The sequence below is a fragment of the Anticarsia gemmatalis genome, chromosome 4, assembly GCF_050436995.1.
Source record: "Anticarsia gemmatalis isolate Benzon Research Colony breed Stoneville strain chromosome 4, ilAntGemm2 primary, whole genome shotgun sequence".
In the NCBI taxonomy this organism is placed as follows: Eukaryota; Metazoa; Arthropoda; class Insecta; order Lepidoptera; family Erebidae; genus Anticarsia; species Anticarsia gemmatalis.
In genome coordinates this window covers 4,652,311-4,673,939 of record NC_134748.1, presented here as the reverse complement: position 1 = coordinate 4,673,939, position 21,629 = coordinate 4,652,311, and the positions used below count along the sequence as shown (strand labels likewise).

The 21,629-nt window shown below is 33.7% G+C and overlaps 1 protein-coding gene across 1 annotated transcript in view; it reads right to left on the bottom strand.

The window, feature by feature from the left end:
* Tob (Transducer of ERBB2) overlaps positions 1 to 21,388 on the bottom strand; it is a 53,058-nt gene extending 31,670 nt beyond the window's left edge. Inside the window, exon 1 of the mRNA XM_076113227.1 lies at positions 21,068 to 21,388. The gene's annotated coding sequence lies outside the window, so the exon portion shown is untranslated. The remainder of the gene's footprint in view (positions 1 to 21,067) is intronic.
* Between the last annotated feature and the right edge of the window lie 241 nt (positions 21,389 to 21,629).

Genomic DNA, 21,629 nt, shown 5'->3' with positions numbered 1-21,629 from the left:
CAATTTAAACTGTCGCTTTGAAATACAACTTTAATTAAGAGTCAGAGAGGGACATCAATATTAATAGTTGGTCCAAATACGAATTATTAATATCGCTGTCCTTTTCTGTCACTCTGCTCCGTTAAATTAAGCCATCGATGACATCCATTGACGTGTATTAATTCGATACAGCTTTATGAAATTTAGATGAGCCTGTTTAGATTTCACTATTATTTTGGTATGAAATAGTATTGAATAAGTTGGGAATAAAATTGACGTTTGCTTAATTGATTTGAAAGACGAGTTATTTTAGAGAATATTAATTGGTTTATATGCCATTGCTGCTAATCTTCTTCTCAAGGATTGTCAATATGAGAAGAAATGGGCCTCACTTTTAAGACAATTTATTAGGCGGCTATTTAATTTTGCATGTCGTCATTCCCGGTGTATTTAGAATTCAACATCATTATCATCATTCGTGCCTATATTCATCTGTTGCAGATGATGAAGGTTTAAAATTACATATTAAATCAAAGTTATTAAGTTAAGAAGAAGACTGAGGTAGAAGCAGAAACGTGTCTACTATATTCCTACCCATTCATCGTACATATAAATTGCTACCAAATCGGGTTATCTTAGGAAATCTAGGCTTTAATGATAGTACATGTACTAGATACGTTATAAACTTTATGAGCGGTTCGTGTATTATAAAATAGAACGTTCCCGTTACAAAATTGGGTCCACGAGTTTTAAGATAACACTTTATGTTCGGGTTACGTCGAGATCATCTCAAGTTATAACTTATGAGGTAGTGATCAAGATTTTACGAGCTTTAAATATTCAAGAGATATAAATACAGCTATCTAGGTTAAAACATCCTTTACTTAAAAGTATTTTGCGTTTGAGAAAACAATCAGGCGGGTTATTGGCAATTTTTATACGATCGAATAGCTCTCGGTTTAATTAAAGTTGCGATAAAGCGTGTGCGTATACATTGTGAATTCGAGTGTATGTGAAGATTTTTTACTTTATATTTTTTACTTAGAAACACTCACATATGTCTACGTCATAATTGTTTTTGGCAAGAGTGGTGGATTCAAGATTCCTCTCTTGTTCTAGAAGAGACTCTTGCCTAGCGGTGAGACAGACATAGGTAAAAAAATGCGTCAATTGCGTTGCTTATAAACCCTTAGCTTCACTTTAACTGAAATGAAAAAAGGCAAGCTTAACTCCAACGTGTAATTTGATAGAACCATTTACTTCCTACCCTATAACATAGAATGGTTCTATTGTATCTATACAGTGAACAAAATAAGCCGACTAGAGATAAAGGATATAAAATACGCGTCCTAATTTCGCTATCTAATGTAATATTTATTATCACAGCTGTGCCTATAAAATTCCTATTTCATTGCTTGGAATATCATCGTAAAATGTGGGAAAATATGGTGAGAACTTGGTAGGTTATTTTTCTTACAACGTAGAGATACTGGTCAACCTAGTAACAAAGTTATTTTCCTTCAAGATTGCTGTCTTAGGTGACCACTATTTTCAATCATAACACGTATTCATAAAATAAGGAAGTAAGAAGTAGTACTGCATGTTCTTGTTGTTACTGGTATTTAAATAACAAGTAGGCATTTTTGAAAAGGAGCAAGCATTAAAATCATAAAAACAAGAAGTCTCTCACTTAACGTCTCATATTTCAGTATTCATTTTTACGCAAGAAGAGAAAAGGTTCCCGAGATCCTTTTCCGTATCCTATTACACACCTACATAACTAACCTCGGCAAAGTTTGCTTACTATATTGACCGACCACTGAATGCAGCTGGCCACTCAAACGGGCTATAACATACGTGATCACCGCAGATAAACCCATGGAAACTGGGTCGTAGTACGTCCATAATGATTAATGTACCCCATTTCTTATACACCGCCGGGATATTCCAAGGAAAAACTTGATTGATGAAGGATTGCGAGGGTTAGGAGTAATATTTTCGTGCCGTTTCCTCTTGCCAATGTCGGTATATGGGTTATTGGGCCCCTATTTATTTGTATAGGTTTTGAAAGGGCGGTTTGATAAGATGATATCGAGATTTGCGGCCCAGTTTTCGAATGTGTAGAGTGTGAATTCAATTTAAATGTTGCGAGTTTTGGTGGGGTTGTAAGTTGTTAATGTATTCCGTGTTTCGTAAGTGCCGTGTAGAATATGAATTTTTTTTTCCAAATATGTCAGGATATTGCTATTTGAGGATGGTTTTACGACTTTATTATTAAAGGTTGTTTCATATTTCACATCTCGTTAATTTAAGGAATCTAGTATTGTTTAGATACTGTAGAAGTCTTTGCTCTCGGTATTATATTCCATTCATAGACTCGAACAAACACCGTAACAAAATATAAACAAATATTTCTAGAACGTAAAATCCTACGCAATAAATAAACACGTGGCTATGGCTTCATTGTGCTGCTTCTTTCAACAAAACGGCAAATATATAAAAGCACAAAGAAGGAATTTCCACCTACGGAGCTTTGCGATATTGTAAATATTTTACCGATATTTCAAGGCTTTAGCTACGACCCTCGAAGCCTGTGGGAGGTAGACCCTGTGACCGTGATACAGAGGCCTCGGCGAAATTAAATAATAACGCAATAAATAATATATAATGTACTATGTACCTACTATGTAGGTGAAATTTTAATTTAACTGCGAGAGTGGCGAATAAATAACGCTTGTTTATTACTGCTCAAGAACTTTAGAAGTAAATATAAAAGGAAATGTTTTATTTTTGTCAAACAGCTTAGTTTAGTAGCAAATGTTTTCTATTAACCGTACTGTTCTTTGTTACTTAACATTTCATATTTTTAGGATGCTATTTAAGACACGATGCTCATGTGCACGTTAAGAGCAGCACAAGTAACTATTTACATAGTATAAGTACGAAACTTACAAGTACTGTTGTTTTACGTAAATATACGTACAAAAACAAGCGTATTAATTTCAGTGTATTGTTGTCTAACAAGTCAATTTCCAGTCATGTCCATTTCAGACCCTTAGGGGGTTGAAGACGAATGATTCGCCTTGTTACCTAAGCCTCAGCTCAACATGCTTGCCCGCTCAGCGGATTATGGCCCATCGACCACACATCCGGGTGACGAGCGGATTACCCGTATTAACCACCTCAATGGGACGCTGTAGTAAGCTTAGATGCTTGTCTTATTACTCTGATCGATAGCATAGACTTGTGTTTGAAGGAATATATGTATCGTAACGTTATATGTAATGTTACTACAGGAAAGCATTAAAAGATATCGTAATATCGTATTTTAAGTGATAAATAAAGTTGAGAGATATTGGAAGATGAAATCAGTGAGTGGACACATCCGTTCCGAATCGTTTATCATGCAAAAACTATCAGAAAAGTACAACTGGTATTGCATATTATTATTATCAACCACATGAGCCCAAGGTTCATTAGCTGAAAACAAATACAATAATATCTAAATGCCTAACAACGCACTCGCAATTTTCTCTTATCAATTTATTCATCACACGCTATTTTAAGATAACATAAAGCTATAATTATAACCGTTTAACTGATATTCGTAAGCGGATACCATAAATATTAACATTGAAATTATGACTATGAAAAAGCAAAATTATATTTAGCAGAGGTTAGAGCAGGGTCGTGCTTATTACGATAAAACAAAGTTAGGTGAAATGAGTCAATCTGCTAAAAGGTTGCTAATAGCTGACGTTATTTGTAGTCTAAACATGCAACGAAAGAACACGATTATCCCTTCAAATGAGTTGCCTAAAATGAGGTGATTAACTAGATTGGACAGATTACAGGCTTTTTGGACGTGTAGACTATTCAGCTGTTCATAATAGGGGTCCTTTTGTAACAGTTTTCAATGTGTTATATAGAATTAGAAGCTCCATTACGCACTCACGAAGTTCAATTAATCTTTTCAGTGATTTAAATTGCGACGTGATTTGGCATATAATTGTTAATTATTTAGGTATAGTTACTTAAGTTGCAGTTACCAAATTATTCGACTATAGCAGTATTTGGCCTGAAGTGTGATGCACAGGTCGACATTTGCCGAAAATCTGACTTTAGGATAAACAAAAAAAAAAACAAACGTAAAGTAGAGGCAAATCGACAAAATCGTTTGGTTCGAACTCAGAACAAGGAGGTTAGATAAGCGGCTGTGAGATATTACAGCTTAAAATACTTAAAAGTGTATAAAGAAGTCCATTTCACGGGCTATTTATGTGAAATTTCATTTGTAAACAGCGCGTAATACCTGGGTATAAAACTTTGCAACAGCTGTCACGAATGTATTATGAACATTTAGGGGTCCTTGCCAACCAAGCAGTCATGTTTGTAAGTGTTTATTATATTAATGGCGTATAGGGGAGCGAGGGTAGTTTCAATTTTAGGGTTTAGCGTGAAGGGTAGATAAGCGAAGCTTATGTAGGTCAAATCAATTTGAAAGGATGGTTGAGGAATATTATGGTAGTATTTTTGAAAACGTTGGCGAAGCGTTTATTAATATTCATAGACGTTTTATTTATATTGTTCAATTTAGATTTCTTGTACTCTTTTCGGTGTTCATAAAAGAAATAAAAAGTTTGTAACTAAATATAACTTTAAGTAGAACTTTCTCTTATACTTAAGGGTCTTTCATAAACATATTCCATAACTTTTGTTCTAACAGTTGATGCTTAGATAAGTAGTAGCATTCAACGTTAAAAAAAACAATCGAAATGATTCTACATAATAATTGACCTACAAACATTACAAACATTATGTAAAACTACATCAACAACTGCCGAGATCGACGATAAAAGCCGCATCAATGATGAAACAACAATAACGACAGGCTTCACTTCGCTTGACTACACAATGGCCAGCGTCCCTGACATTGACGAGGTCAAACCGGCAATGTACGCGGTACAAGACAATCCGCCCGTCGTAAATATTTTACATTGCAAGATTGCGTCACAAGGCCATGGAAATTATACAATAGCGGTAATTATGAAGTGTGATAGAATAAAACATGTAATGTATGAAAATGACCTTCATCATTCAGGGGTCAGCTGTCTTGGACATTTTAACCCTGTATACATACATAGTAATTTGTTTAAATTTTCTGTAGGGAATAGCTCTTCTAAACCTAAAGAAGCCATTTAATAGAACTTTGCTGTTTTTATTCTTAAGTAACTACTCCAGTTTATTTATAATAAACTATGTACCTACACAAGTGTACTGTAGACACACTGCTTTATAATATAAATTACAACATACATTACGTACTATTATTAATCATTTTCTATGTACTCGTAATAAATAACGTAGTAGACAGTGTTTACGTTTTAAATGAGTTTACGAACTTTGAATGACTTTTGTTATTTTTTCGCAGTACGTGCTGTATTGTATCGATTCATACGAGTCGAAAGAAATCATTGAGAGCCAGTGACGTCACTTTACGTGCATCGCACAATGTCACGGTGGCCATTCATTAGAACCGCTAGGGTTGTCGAAAACATTACCAATAATGATTTATTTAAACAACAAATTTTAGACTGAAAGGTGCCTGAAAATCTGATACATACAGAAATAGCATCACGCCTCTCCCAAAGACGTAGGCAGAGGGCTAAGAATGAAATATATCGACGTTTCGCCATTAACAATTTTAGTCCCATGTCTTTTATCATAATATGCCGGATACGTTACCAAACTCAAATAGAAAATACTTATCGCACTTAGTCCGATTCCGAGAATCAAACACGAGCCCTCGAGATCAGGAGTCGTCTACACTACCGTCTAGACTAGAGAGGCAGTCAGAAAAATAATGCTAAATGAACTATGCTACATGACCTTTAGGCAATATGATTTGCGACCACAGTAACCACAAAAAAGACAATGAACACCATAGAAAGAGTATCTAAATGTATCAGTTTAATAGTGATGCGTATTTCCGTCTTTACCTCAACGATAAAAGATACAATCATACAGATCATATTGTTAAGTAACAATGTAAATGGATACAATTTTATCTCTTTGATATGGAATCTCGATTATCAGATAAAGGTATTGTTTGTGTACCATATCTAAGGTTTTATCCCGGAGTATATTCGAGATTGTCGTGTATTTTTGGTCTCAGAAAATGACTAACATATTTTATTCATCGAAAAATCTTTATGTGACATCGTATTGGCAGTTTTATTTCGACGTAATTGTTACCTAAAGCGTAAATTCTATTTGTACGTGTGTTTATTTCATTCTATAAAAGAACGATTTGGAGGTCACAAAATATATTAGGTTGTTGTCAAATAAAACGTCTAAGAAAACCGAGTTACAAGGCTAGGCTTCTTTACTCAGAAAGCTCTAGGTAACAAACCACAGGAATAAACTATAGAAATAGCGAATTACTTTAGTGTGTCGAGCTTCTTTATTACAACGGTTGCCCTAGTAACCACAACCTAAAAATCTGTCTACATCTATGCCAAGTATTTTAGTTATAAATTCCTCATCCATAGTCGGGCTAAAATGTGCGGCATCCCAACTGGCAACCCTAGAGTTGGCACGCACACAGCCAGCGATGCGTGACACAGTTTTATTTCTATTTATTTTTTCCCACGACGCGAGCGCGGCCGTGTGACGGGACTAGTGCACCGGAAAGCCAAGGTACTGTCTTTAAAAAATGGTTGGTAACCGTTGACGACCCGTGTGATCAGGGCCGAAGCCATAAGAACTAGTGAAAAACTATTGAAGACACAATTGCGGTAAGATTTGTGTTTCAGTTTTTGTGGTAACTATTCAATTGTTTAGTTCTTCGTTGTAATATTATTTTAAACTTAGCAAACATTTAGACCAATGAAGATTGATAGTAGACATTTGGAAATACAGTAATAATATAGGAAAGACAAGATTACTGGCCCTGTTTAATACTATTCAATAATTGCTACGAATATTAACTTATTAAACAACAGTATGCGTGAAGTAGTGAATTTTAACTAATTAAACTCAAAATCGTTCAGCTAATATGCATTAAAAGTGCGTGATTAGGAACAAAATAGATTAGCTCATTAGTACCTATAATGATTCTATAATAAAACTTCAATCACACGAATAAAGCAAAGTTCTTTCAAACTCATGCAATAAGAACAGTGATGATTTAATTTACAAATTTCGTTAAGAGACCCACGTAATTTGGAAATTAGGCTCACTTTACTGTATACGTTAGTGCGTTAGTACTCATAAACTTAATATAAAGGTTTGATTAATTTATAAAATTGAGTTTCGCATAAGACGTTATAAATTTCCTAAGTTTCTCTAGGTATGTTTTATTAATGTTTGCTAACGTGTAACAGATGCTTTGTAGGCACGAATTCTAGGTGTAGTTTATTATTCATCGAAATAGGTAAGTTGCCCTTCATAAACAACGATTTCTAGACGTCTCATAGCTTAAGGTACTCTTGCCTGCAAATATAATATTTCTGTTATAACACTTTTTGGCTAAAATGTTCTATTTATAGCCTGGAAAACTCTACTATAGAGCCGTAGTTTTCTATGTACAAAAAGACATTTTCAGAAAGGAGATACATAGATGTGGAACATGACAGCACATTGTTCTGATTTCTGTGTGTTTGTAGATACAATACTTTCACCTATAGTACCTATATTATATACAATATATTTAATTATAGTGTTAGTTCTTAAGTATTAAAAGACTTATATCGTGCCTAGTTTGAATTAGAATAGTTTAGTAGCGTTTCGGTGTCAAACTATAAGCTTGAACTGTTTTTCTTACGGGTACGTATCTATTTCCATATTTTAATATGTCATATAACAGTGTTTAAGCGACAAATTGAAACTAGACTACAGTTGCTAAAACCGAAGCGCGTGATTTTAACCTCGTGATACGGATTGTGAACACTAATGATCGATATAATATTGTCGGCGCCAGATCTATCAAGGCGTGCTATTCTTATTCAGATTTTATGCTTATATAAATAGAGTTAGCGTTTGAATGAACATTGATTTAGTATCTGTTATCGAAGTGCTTATTGGCAGATGAACTCTCTAGTTACTAGACTGATGAGGTTTAAGGTTATTAAAAATATATTTGCATTGAAATATCCTTTGCTGCCACACGAATCAATGCTATAACGTAACTAATTTATGATCATTTACTAAATTTTTCACGCATGTTCTTTGCTGAAAGTAGTAGCCTTATTTGGTACCGGGTCTTTTACTATCTCTGTGCAAGTGCAACATTTAATCTAAATCGATTCAGCGATTCAGATGTGAGAACGTAACAGTCTGAGACTGACATATTTAATACTTCTCGTTTATGATAAAATAATGGATAATTTTTTATGGAATATTCTTTTTCTATTGCAGATGATTCCGGTGATTTCAGCCAGTATTTACACATAGAGTAATTGACGGTGTAGCCTGACCTCCGAGATCACTTTAGTAGGAATACCGGTATGTTAAGGTTATACCAATTAGAAATTATCGGGGTCCTAGGCTATAGTACTGTCATAAATGGCCTATGAGCATTTAGAATGAATGCCACAAGGAGGAAGAAGTTAGTGCAATGTTACGTGTGCCATGTAATAGGATGTACGGTAAAGTCATTATTCAATATACAGAAAAACTGGCTATATCTGATAGTAACTGACTGTTCTGGCGAAAAATCTAGTTTATTTAAAAAACTGGTGCCGAGTCAAATTTGTATGATAGCTGCAATTTTATTTGGAATGATGCTGAAATTTAAAATGTAATGCAAAAGAAAAATGATGAACAGAGAATTATTTATTTTTATTAAAGATTATGTAAAATAGATCAACGCCTTTAATCCCTGTCAAGACTTCTTTTTTAAATGATCACGTTGAAAATTACGATCGATCGACTTTTTACGCATTCTCGACTATATTTTTTATTTCAATAAATCTTAAATGTAATAACATTTTAAGTGATGAACAATTAAAATTTTTAAAAAGAAAAATATGCAAAATGGATTATAAAATGTTGTAAAACTATAAACAAAAAACTTTGAAAACAGGACCGAGTTCTTGAAGAATTTAAAGTTCATATAAATATACTTTTTAACGATTTGTATTTATAATAGAAAATTTGAAAATAATAGTAATATAGATATAAAAATAAATAGTTATTATATAGTCTTGTTTTGACAAATTCATTTACTGAGCATAAATTATCTGAATTGTTTATTCAGCAAAAATGTTGTGACAGTATGCGATGGGTGTTTGGTGCAATTCATAGGAATAAAGCGATTTTAATATCTTTAAATATGTAAACTAACATAACAACTTTGTACGTATGGACGTCAAAAGAAAGTAAAATCTGTCATATCCAAGAGTATATTTACGATGTCTTTATTAATTGAACTAATTTCATTGTGACAAAGAGCCCATAATACTATACAATTAAATGATTGGTTATATATCACAGTTTTTTTTTTATAACTAAACGTATAACTAGTATGTCTTATTATTTATCACCAAGAAAAATAATTCAAAAATTTTACGAAATTTGTTTTATCGGACATTATAATAAATATGTCTTGTCTATGTTACTGGGTTATCGAAAATAGTGTCTAGATATTGACCTAGATATTTTCAATATAATTTATATGTATAAATCACTTTTATGTAGGACAATATTGTCATTAAAGACACCGTATTTATTGGCAGGTAAAGTCTAAAACAACATGTTTTTATAGTTTATTTCTCAGTTTAAAGATGTCAGGCCATCTCTACGTATTTAGTTTTCATAAAACTGAATAGTTTTCATACTGTTGAATATAAGAATAGACTATTTTATGTAGGTCATTACTTTTTAAATGAATAACTACTATAACAGAAAACATATTATTTTTGGACGTGTATTATACTACTAGCTGACCCGCGCAACTTCGCTTGCGTCACCTAAGAGAGAATAGTTCATAATTTTCCCCGTTTTTGTAACATTGTTCACTGGTACTCTGCTCCTATTGGTAGTAGCGTGATGTTATATAGCCCATAACCTTGCTCGATAAATGGACTATCTAACACTGAAAGAATTTTTCAAATCGGACCAGTAGTTCCTGAGATTAGCGCGTTCAAACAAACAAACAAACAAACAAACAAACAAACAAACAAACAAACAAACTCTTCAGCTTTATAATATTAGTATAGATTTAAGTTTAGACCTCTATAACAATAACGGACTATGCACAACAAGGAATGGTTAAGCTATAATTTTACAGATCACATACAATTTCTACTTCCGTATCACCCTAATTCTATTCCATCATTAAATTATTCTTAACTCGATTCTCTACCACTATCGACTAGCGACAACCGGCTAGCTATCGACATTTTGACATTTAGAATGTACTGCCAAAAAAGTTTCTACGACGCCCGTTAGAGGCGCTGATCAGATTTTCATACAAAAATCAATGACAGTTCGGTTGTCGGTAGACGATAGCAATAGACGATTGAGCTACCGAATCACAAAATACAATTTACGTCACTCGCCCTATCTTTTCAAATGCAGTGTGACAATGCACGTCACAGTCAGTTGGTGTTTGCGTTCAAACCATCTGTCTCCATACTAGTTAGCAGGGTTTACACAGCAAATGATCTGGAAAGCAGACTCTTTGACTGTGATGATGTGTAACGCGTAAACATACAACCACCTGTGCGTGGTTTATTTATAAATGCAGTATTATTGCACTTTATTTTATTATGTGTTTACTATTTTCTTGACAGTTTGTAGCGAAGACCCGCACATGGCCAGCGTGGTGGACTCAAGGACCAAACCCTTCCTTATTACGGGAGGAGACCCTTGCCCAGCAGTGGGACATTAATGGGTTAAATTTATTTATTATAATTTATTTTATAATATTATTGGGTTTTCTGAGAGTAATTTATGTTTATGATATAGTTAGTGGGTATTTTTTATACTCAAAGATTACTTTAATGTTATGACAGATAAAATGTATTTTTTATAATATGATTTTGTGAAAGCAACATGTAGTGAATTAATCTGAATTTGACAGATTATTTTATAATTATGCAGCTCATGTAGATAATTACCATGTTTGACCATAACGACGAAGCTAAATTAATAAATAATTATAATGAGAATTGTTTTAAGTAGATAATGTGATATTTATTATTGAATTAGTATGTTATAATGATCTAAATCCTACGATACAATTAGGCACTTATACTCATATTAACCTTTTTATTGGCTTTACGCATCGAATCTAGGCAAAGGTAATTAAGGTAATAATTTCATAATTGTAAACACTAGTAGTGTGAGCACTAGTGTGAGCAGTGATAGCCGAGTGGTATAAGTTGACACCTCCCACGCAAGTGGTCGCAGGTTCGAACCCGAGGCAACACACCAATGACTTTTCGAAGTTATGTGTGTATTAGAAATAATTATCACATGCTCCAACGGTGAAGGAAAACATCGTGAGGAAACCTTGCATGCCTAAAAATTTGTTCAATACAATTATTGAGGGCATGCAAAGTCCCCAACCCGCACTTGGCCAGCGTGGTGGACTCAAGGCCTAACCCCTTCCTCATTACGGGAGGAGACCCTTGCCCAGCAGTGGGACAGTAATGGGTTAAATTTATTTTATTTATAAACACTAGTAGACACAGGACGTAGAGGTGGAGAAATAAGTAGCTTATACAACTTTTCCCTCTCACAAATCATCAGTCATTGACGACCCGGAAAAAGCATCAAGCATCGAAATTTTACGACAAACTACTAACCGGAACGAATCCTACCATTTCGTTCAGTTCCCATACATAAACAGAATAATCATACAAACATATGTCATATGACTTTATGTATACGATTTGCAAAGTCTTCCGCGACACAATAAACTACCTAAACATATAAAGGAAGTGAATACAAACAAAACTATCGGAAATGCTTACTGCGACGAAATATTGTACGGAATGTTGAAAGTCTGCCAGTTTTAAATAGGAATATGAATATGTGTCTTTGTTATGGCATCAAATGTGACCTAAATAAAAATAGGTGAGTTTTTTTCAATATAAAACTTCCATGGCAATAAAAATTTCTATAAATTTTTATGTTTATTGCTTATTTTCATAACTACTTTTTATTAGCATTGATAGCCGAGTAGTTTAGGAATTTGTGTGTATATGTAAGTTTTGCGGGTTCGAAACTAAGGCAACATACCATACCATCACGCTTAACAAAAAACCTTCCGAACAAATACTGATTTGTGTGTTACAAATAATGATCATTTGCTAAACGGAAAAAGAAAACGTCTTGATGCATGGAGCGTCAGGAGGTCTTATATGCCTTAAAACACTTTAAACACTAATTTGATTACAGTTTTTTTCAACTTGTTCTAGGCCTGCAGGGGACTCAATCCTTCCTTCGTTTCGAGGAGAGTCCCGTGACCAGCAGAAGGATAGCAATGGGTTTGACTAATCACTTTTTACTAGGTTTATTTATTTAGGTTTACTCAAGTTTCTTTAAATAATTAAATATGTAATATCGCCTTATGTATTTGTATTGCATAACATATTATTTATTCAACTGCAATATTTATTACGAATAACAACACATTTCATTGTTTTAGTATTTCTTATCTAGTGATAAATGTGAAAATGACTCATTATGCTTTCACAATTGAAGGTTTTGTGTAAATTATGGTTTTCAAACTCGTTTTTTAGATGTAGATAGATTTGAAACTTTATACCAATACATTGGAGAGGTGAATCTACAGAAAATATAAAAATATGCTATTTCTAGAAGGGCTTATCTTCCATAGCAAAAACCAGAAGCATACAACCTCTTATTATTACCATTTTTAATTAGCTAAACGTATAATTTTACTCATTCACTAGATTTCCTTACCATTCCTAGCATCTATATTATTTTGTAGTTATTACCATAAAATACTTGATAGTCCATACAACTAAGTTTAGTCCAACCAATCTATTTTAGGATCCTACTTGTTCAAATATTTGAAGACATCATAAGATAAGCCGAATATAATTAATTATTCGCGAGCAAACATTCTAATAATATTCCGTAATACCAAGATGTAGGTAAAATATTTACTAAGGAACAACATTTGTTCTAATAATAGATTTAAGGACATAATGTTTTGAACGAGAACGCCTTTGTTGACCGATAATGTACCTGTGTGACTGCTAATCGTAAGGCCTCGGGTTTGATTCCCCGATCGCGAAAAATAGGTTAGTTTTTTCAAATACGTAGTATAATTGTGTACCTGGTACGAATATCATTATGAACAGTGGAAGTTGAGTGTAGGTATTGCATACAGTCCTGCCTACCTTCCGGTTGAACTAGCGTGCAGTTAACGTGACAGAATAAACAATACAAAAAACTTGTACATAATACTTATTTCTTCATGCACAGCTACATTCTATTAATTTGAGAAAAAAAACATAGTTTACTGATGTCTTAAGAGGTTATTACAAGGAGGAAATGAAAAACAATAAAGCGTAATATGAAAACCTTCGTAAATATAAGATTTTGTTAAGAAAATACGCTACAAATAATACCTCTGGATTACTGAGGTCAGATAACCGTGGCCGTTTTGATAGTAATATACGTCGGTCCGATATGGCTTAATACAAGGTCATTATGTTGCAATTTAATGGAGGAAACTCGGGGCAAAAAGTATTAGCTTCAATAATAATAGCGATGTTGGGAAATATTACTTTTATCATGATTTTTATTAGAAACAAACAGAAACAGACCGTATATCATGTTAATAAATCGTTTATTGAACTATTATTTTAAATATCTATGCTCGCATTCGTGCTAACATTATAAAACGACAAACGCGGGTATATTTCATACATATATCTGCCTACAACTTCGAGTTTGTCCGGCATGATGTTGTTAATGTTTACATTTGTTATACTCGAGCTAGAACCGTAAAACACATTAATAAAAATCGCTAATACGGGAGCTAATATTAGAACTGATTTTACCACTACTAAATATCTATCAGATAGTTTATCATACAGAATTATTCAATTACATACATACATTTGCTTTTACTATATTCAACAGATCTGACACTGTAAAATGGTTCTTAGATTCATAGATAGTATTTTTGTAAAAGTTTAACCGTACATAGCAAAAGTCCCAAACATCAGAAGGAATAACCACCTATTTTCAAGAACTAAACCCTTATACATTACCTATTCACAGCAAGTAGAAGTTCACTTCACTATTAATTACGTCTATCTTTAGTCCTTACCCTACAACGGTTATTTAGGTCGCCTACAAACTGTGGAAGTGAAAGTAATATATTTAAGCAAATAGCTTACTTGAACAAGTTTTATTAGCGGGCGAGACTTAATATTATGCCTTTGCTTGTAATATAGATTAATTATATGCTTATTATTGTGCTTATATGAGGGTACTTAGAAAGCGATTTTGTTTAACGAGTTTAAGCTTTATTTACCGAGTTCAGGGTTAGTTACTTTTGTTTTTCTACATTTTGTAGGCCAGTGTAATTACATTTTTGTTAAAATATGTTTTGGTATTATACTTTTAAACAAAAATGTTAAACACTAATATTTATTATCCTAAAAAATGGCAATAAAACACGTAGCTGAATGGTTAAGATTTTGTCATTTGACAGGTCTTGTAATCGGGATTTCGAACCCGCGAAGAACAACAACAAAAGCTTTTGAGATAAGCTAAAGGCGTTGACAATTTGGTTTTATTCGCTACCATTATTTTATCCGAAAAAAAGAGATAAAAAGAGAATACTTTACTCAAATATTTATGAACACTAAACATCACAAAACAATGAAAAAGTTTACGTTTCCATCGTTCCAATTTAAATATTGTATTACAAAATTTAAGACACGTTCGCAGTTCGCATTAAAACCACGGCTTAAAAATATTTCGAGCGTTATTTTTAAACCAATTCTTATGTAAATATTCTCGTTTTAAGGTTATCTTTTCATCAATCTTTCGTTGGTCCGTCATTTGTTCGTGTGACAACTCACAACGAAGCAATTAGTTTACGAGATGACACTTAAAATAACTATCTGCTGAACAAAGAGATTATTACGTGTTTTGCATTTAAAGCTTAAAAATCTTTTAAAATTACTTTACAATTACTTTAAAATTTAATAGTTGTTATCTGTTTGTTTAGAAATACGTTTAAAAATACAAAACTAATGCTTTAAATTCTTTCAGAAATAGGAGGGCTCATTATCGATATAGGTTACTTTTTATTTCGGGAATTAGATTAGAATTAGGTTTCTTCCCGCGAGAAGTCACAGTCAGAAATGTGTTTCACAAGGCCGTACTGTTTATATTTATACATCGAATTTATTATTCTAGCTTTTCAGAAAATTTGCCTTAAAAATATGTGATTTTCTTTGATAGAGACATAAAAGAACAATATAATATTTATACTCAAACTAATAAACAAAGACAGCGATAAATTTCAGTAGAAAATTGTGCAATATTTTCCCAAATATTGACTGTTTCGTAGTAAGATAATTTAATAATCTCGCTAGTCAAGTTTCTGTTTAAAATTTAAAGTAAATTAAACCCGATGAAGTATAAAGCCTTTAACGAAGAGCTGAGAGACATAAATCTAAATCAGGGTATTATCTTATTTGTTTACTTAAAGTTAAAGTCAAAATATCGTAAGTTTTTGTTTTGGATCTGTCAGAGTCAGGCCAGTCTGTTTATACATTCAGTATCAAAACAAAAAGCCTTATTTGCGACGCGATCTTGTATTGATACAGGAATCACCGAAGTGTAAGGAATACGGGTGCTATTTATTTTTAACAATGATTAGAGTTTGTCTCAGAATGTTGCAGCACTCAAGACATTGAGACTCTTACATAATTTAAATTAGTTCCCGTGACGTTTCACGTCGCTGATTTTGGCAATCTCATATCTCTTCTGTGATGTCAGACTTGGCTCATTTTCACTCTGCAAGTATTAATTATTTAGTTACAAGTACTTTCAACTACTCAAAACGAAATTAATATCATAAAGTGTAATTTATGTTCGAACTTCACTAGATAATGCTGTCGTTTCATATTAATTACTTTTTCATTTTAAAAGGGTCCCGAGTAATGGGTCCGTTTCGTTATATTTATGTCTAATTGTGAGCACCGAATAACGAGTATTTACGCTACGTGGCCGAGGTAATGGATAATTACGAAAGGATATTTCATTTTGTATGCGTACAAAGATTCGTCGTATCGTTCTCTCGATAACGATAAATATAAAATGCCTAATCGTTATTTCATTGAGTAAATAGGCGCATTGCGTGTTAATCTTTACATCTAGAACGTGTATTTTATAGGCACTTTTACAATGATATTTTGGTCACGTAACATTTCGTAACGATCAAATAACAATTTATTTGTACTATCACGGGTAAATACCTACACAAGTTCTACACTAATTTCCCTAAAAGGTCGCTTTACAAATTGGTTCAAACGTATTAAAGACCGGCTTACTTATTACTTTCGTTACGGCTTGTAAATAAAACGAAGTAGAAAAGGAACGTTAAAAAAGGAAAACTGAAAGGAAGGCGTATAGTGTAAGGAAAAAGCCTCCAATAACGTGATTGCGTGACCCAGCGAGGTAATTCGAAGGTGGTATAAATTAGGCCAACGCGCACTGAACTGTCATAGAACACAACGTGTCATCAGGAGGGTTAACTTAACCTTGTATCTTCAAGGTTACGTTCAACTGTCGAAACGATTTATTTATCAACGATGTATTATTCTCGAAACTTGATCCGTGCACGTAATTAATATCTTAGTGATAAAACTTTTTCAATTATTTTCAACCAACGTTCATGGAATAATTCAATCGACGGCCTAACTTTTGCGTTACGCTAACCTTATTAATAAGTTGGAGTTACATCAGAAATTGAAATTAGGGACGTCTAGTGAATTATCCTTTATGAATTTCAATTGACATTGTAGTGTTGATATGAGGCCGGGTCTCGTCAGTGTCCCAAATGTATTTTTCTCGGTTGTGGCATAACGACATCGTTATGTAGATTTTGGTCTATATTTCTACGGTTATCATATTATCAAAAAAGGTCGTGTATTCATCGGTGAGTTTGAAACCCCGCCTGGATCTGCGGGCGATCATTGTGTCCCGATCTCTGTTACTGACATTTCGTCTAGATAATAAGTCAACTGAATAGTGCTGTTATATTTCCAGTTGAGATTAAAAGAGGTTATAAATAGCGCTTTGTGATTTTGCCAGTTCTAAAGAGAGATAAATGAAAGCTATTAGATTTTTTTTTAATACGATATCTTTTTATATACGATAGCTTTTAATTTTTATTTTACACTATAATTCATTTCATTTGTAAATCAGCCGATGAAATATAAGAGTTGAACTTATTTTAAACCTATTTATATTATTCAAAACAAAATATTTTTAATTAGTACTAAAAACATAAGTTAGTAGGTATATAGATTTTTCTTTAGATGATAAATGAGAACTGAGTACCAGACATGATGTCCGCAACGAATGCGCCTTTCACGGTAAATCGGTTACGTTCCAAAGGTTAAAGAGAAAGACTTGTAACGAATTACGACTGATTCTACACGTGGTTTCAATAATATTTGTTTATGAAACTTGCGATAAGAGTCATGAAAACATTGAGATAATGTTTACTGCGGAATATTTTTCAAAGAAACCTTACCAATTCTTTTATTACGATTACTATTATTTACAGATGGAATCGAAAACTAGCCAAAAAGTTAATCTGTCACGAAATAACCTTTCCCTAGTCAAAATTTGTTTCTTTCTTTGTTACGTCGTCCATGATTTTCAGTTACTTTTCAACCCGTTTCCTAAGTTTAGCGCGACTGAATTTAACAACAACAGTATCAAAATAAAGAAATAATTGATACTTACATAAATACGGATATTTTTTTTACAATACCTATGATCGTAATAAAAGCAAAACGTAACTACATTTTTTTTATTTCATTTCCCTAGTTAAGCACGACAGAAATTAAGGAATCAAAATGAAGAAAACAATATGATATCTTTACAGCTGTATCATTTTAACTTCGAAGTCTACAGTGTTATCAATTGGTTTTTCCGTTAACATTCAGTTATAATAAACTGTCAATAGATCTGGCAAACCCTATGATGTTATCTGGCGTTTTTGCTGGCATTTTGGCGTTGCCATCGGTCCGATGATGCCAGATGATTCGTGACGACACCTTGACATACAAACTATAGTTCATTGCAGTGTATTAGGGCAAACTTTGAACTCATTCTGTATTGGTTATATTTAACTTTACATCGGCACCGCCTTAAAAGGAAACTTTAGGTTTGGTTTAAAATAGATTTGTTATGAATTTATTGTGTCATAGTTTTTTGATCTCAGTTTTTTACGTGTTGGAAGACGATAGTGAATATGATAAATGTGGTGTTTGTATAAAGTTTGGGTATTTTTACTACTTTTGGATATTATGTCCAGGAAGATGCAAACAAGCATGCATTATATTTTTTTTTGTTAAGTACCTACGGATGGTGCTATAGTTTTTAGGTACGCAGTCTGCTATGAATCCGTATCTACATATTATGGCTTGTACTTAAGCGTACGACCTAGCAATATGATATAATTATGAGTTTTAAGAGTGATTCGCATTGACTTTTCTGTTAAAACTTCATGTTAGAATTGGCGTTATATTTATATAAACAAGTTTACGAAGCAAATTGTACATAGAGTTATGTTTTGGTATAATCTTAACGGTTTAGTAAGGAGTAGTTTCGGAAATTCACATAAATTTCATTTTATATACACCTGGCACGCGATAAGCTTTGTTGTGTAATATTTATTATTAATTGTAGGTAACTGTTTAATGTTATGCCGTCTGTCTGTGTTTTTGTTTCTACCTCGCTATTGCTACAGTCTGACTTCAATTAGTTACAATAATATTAAACTACTTCAGCGATTCAAAATCTACGACTTACATTTTCTGATAGAAAAATTACCCAAATTTTAAAGTAATTAACTTGATAAAAAATTTATAACGAGATTTTAATTTATACAATATATATTTTTATACAATTTTTAATATAACGAGACGAATATAAAGGTGCTTACACACTAGAGCAATTAAAATCAAACAAAGCTATGCTTTAATTAGTCACGCGAACAATTCCGAATACGACCGCAGCTTATTTTGTTGCTCTTTATTTAATGGCGAAACAATTAAAATTTCATCGCTGCGATTCTTGCCAAGAATATTACGTCATAATGCCTAATGATCTTAAGGGTTTGTTGCTATGTTTTGTGTTACTAACTGTTGAAGTTTCCACCAATCACGTGATTGTGTTACTTGAATGTTATTAAACAGAGCGATTTGATTGGTCGCTCGTTATATAATAGTGACGTAGTAGTGTTGTGCTCTATAACGGTGGATACAAAGCCTTATTTACTTTTTAGTTACGAATCTGTATTTATATATTTTAGTGATGTTTTGTTTTCTTTCTTTCGGTATCTATGTATAATTGGCTCTATTTCGGTTATTACGATTCATAGATTTCCCAAATAAAATATAGCTATTTTTATAATGCTGAAATAGTCTCGATTCATTTACATAAAGTTCAGAACTCTTTCAAACGTTCTTTTATGTATAAATTCGTGTTCTACGAATATCGTCGGGATAGTTATTCATTAGTTTGCTCGAAATTGCGGTCACAGAGATATCCTCTCATTATAATTTATGAGTGCCTAAAAACCCTGATAGTAAAGTACCATTTTCGTACATAACATGGCGGAGGGAACCATAATATTTACATAAAATGAATATGTATATTTTCGTACATATTTTGATCACGCGTCGGCGGAAAGCGATAAGGATCCAATAACTGTTTTAGTGCAAATCGTTACGAGATTGAGTAAAAGCAATTTGTTTGAAAAAACTATACAGCCGATAAAATTGACGAATTTATTGCGAAGTAGGTATTTCACGTAACTTCACTACAACGCAGTTTTTGGTAACTTAAAAATACCAATTGCATTGCAAAATGTGTATTATGATTATTTTAATTTTTACGTCGTAAATTATTTGTTATCACTAATTGAATTGTAATTACAACATTATGCTCGTCAGATCAGAGCATAACAATTATTCTAGTGATTTGAAAATTAGTAATGTATTTGATTGGAAATATGTTTTCGTCCTCAAACACTTAGATTTTTCAAAAGTTCACACTTTTTTAATTAGACAGAACAAAAGTTTTTAAAGAACTTTTCATTCGAACATAAATAGTTATTTAGTTTGAGAGCTTAGGCATAAGAATCATCAATACGAGCTTTAGCTATCAAAGTTCTAACATAAATATTATTTTAGAAATCACAATATTTTGGTGAGTCTGCTATTAGTGATGAACTATGTTGTTCACATGATGTAACGAACACAAACATTCGCACATCGCTTGAATGAATCCCTGTCTGAACTTGTGCCAGCTCGCGTATCACACACACTCAGATTTAGTGTTCACTGTGTAGGTCATGATCACTCTCATGATCACATCACTGCACACCTGGCCCGACCCGTTATACTTTTATTATTTACTGCTCTTACTACGGTAACCAAAGGTCACTGAAAATGTCACCTTCAAACACAACACAACTTTACTAGATCTCTACTTACTTTACCGACTCTGTTGTCACACAACAATAAGAAAAATCGTAATGCGCTGTCGCCAACCGCACCACAGCCTTGGTGTTACAACGTTATCGCATTACCTATTCTAAGCACGCGCCGAAGATCGTGGAGCCGTGAAAACGATTCGTTTTCCTCCCGAACGAGCACTGCTTGATAACAGATAACCAGTCTGCCTACCATCTAAACAATCGATCATAACATAAACGTAAACTGAACTTCGGAGCGTATACGCGGACGCAAACAAACGCGGCCTTGAACGTTAAGCAGATCGCCTGAAAATACTCGGCGCGTGGAAATAGCCGCGGTGAAAATACGAGCACGTGATACTTACGTACCTCGCGTACAGTCGTATGGAGAAAATCGATGGTGCTTGCCACTCGGCGACCGGCGGCTGACTGAGCCAGTGTGTCAGCAGAACGCGCCCCACCCGAGCCTCCGCCCGCCTGACTCGCTATCACAGTTTACTATTAAAAAAATATTTTCACAGTTTTCGCACTTTACAAAAATACGGATGCAACACTTTATTAATTTTATTCAGGCGGCGTCTGTGAGGTTGTGTGTTTGTTCGCGATCATCCGCGGCGTCGGGTCGCGACCGGCGCGTGCTCTCGGTTCGGAGTGGGGCGTTGGACTGATCGGAGCGAGGCAGCCAGCGAGCCGTCGAGTGGCGTCGAGGTGCCTCCCTGCCCCCGCCGTGACGTCGGCTACAGCCCGCGATGGTGGAAATTAGCAGCTTCCCGACCGAGGGTCGTCGGATGTAGGTCACGGGGACTGGGCTGCACTTGCCCACTCTACCGTGCTGATACACTTGACAAGTTTAAGGACATAACTAGTCGTGATTAGGTGCGCTCTGCATACTTATACATGCTTTTCTTTTAAATAGAACGGCCGCGTAGCT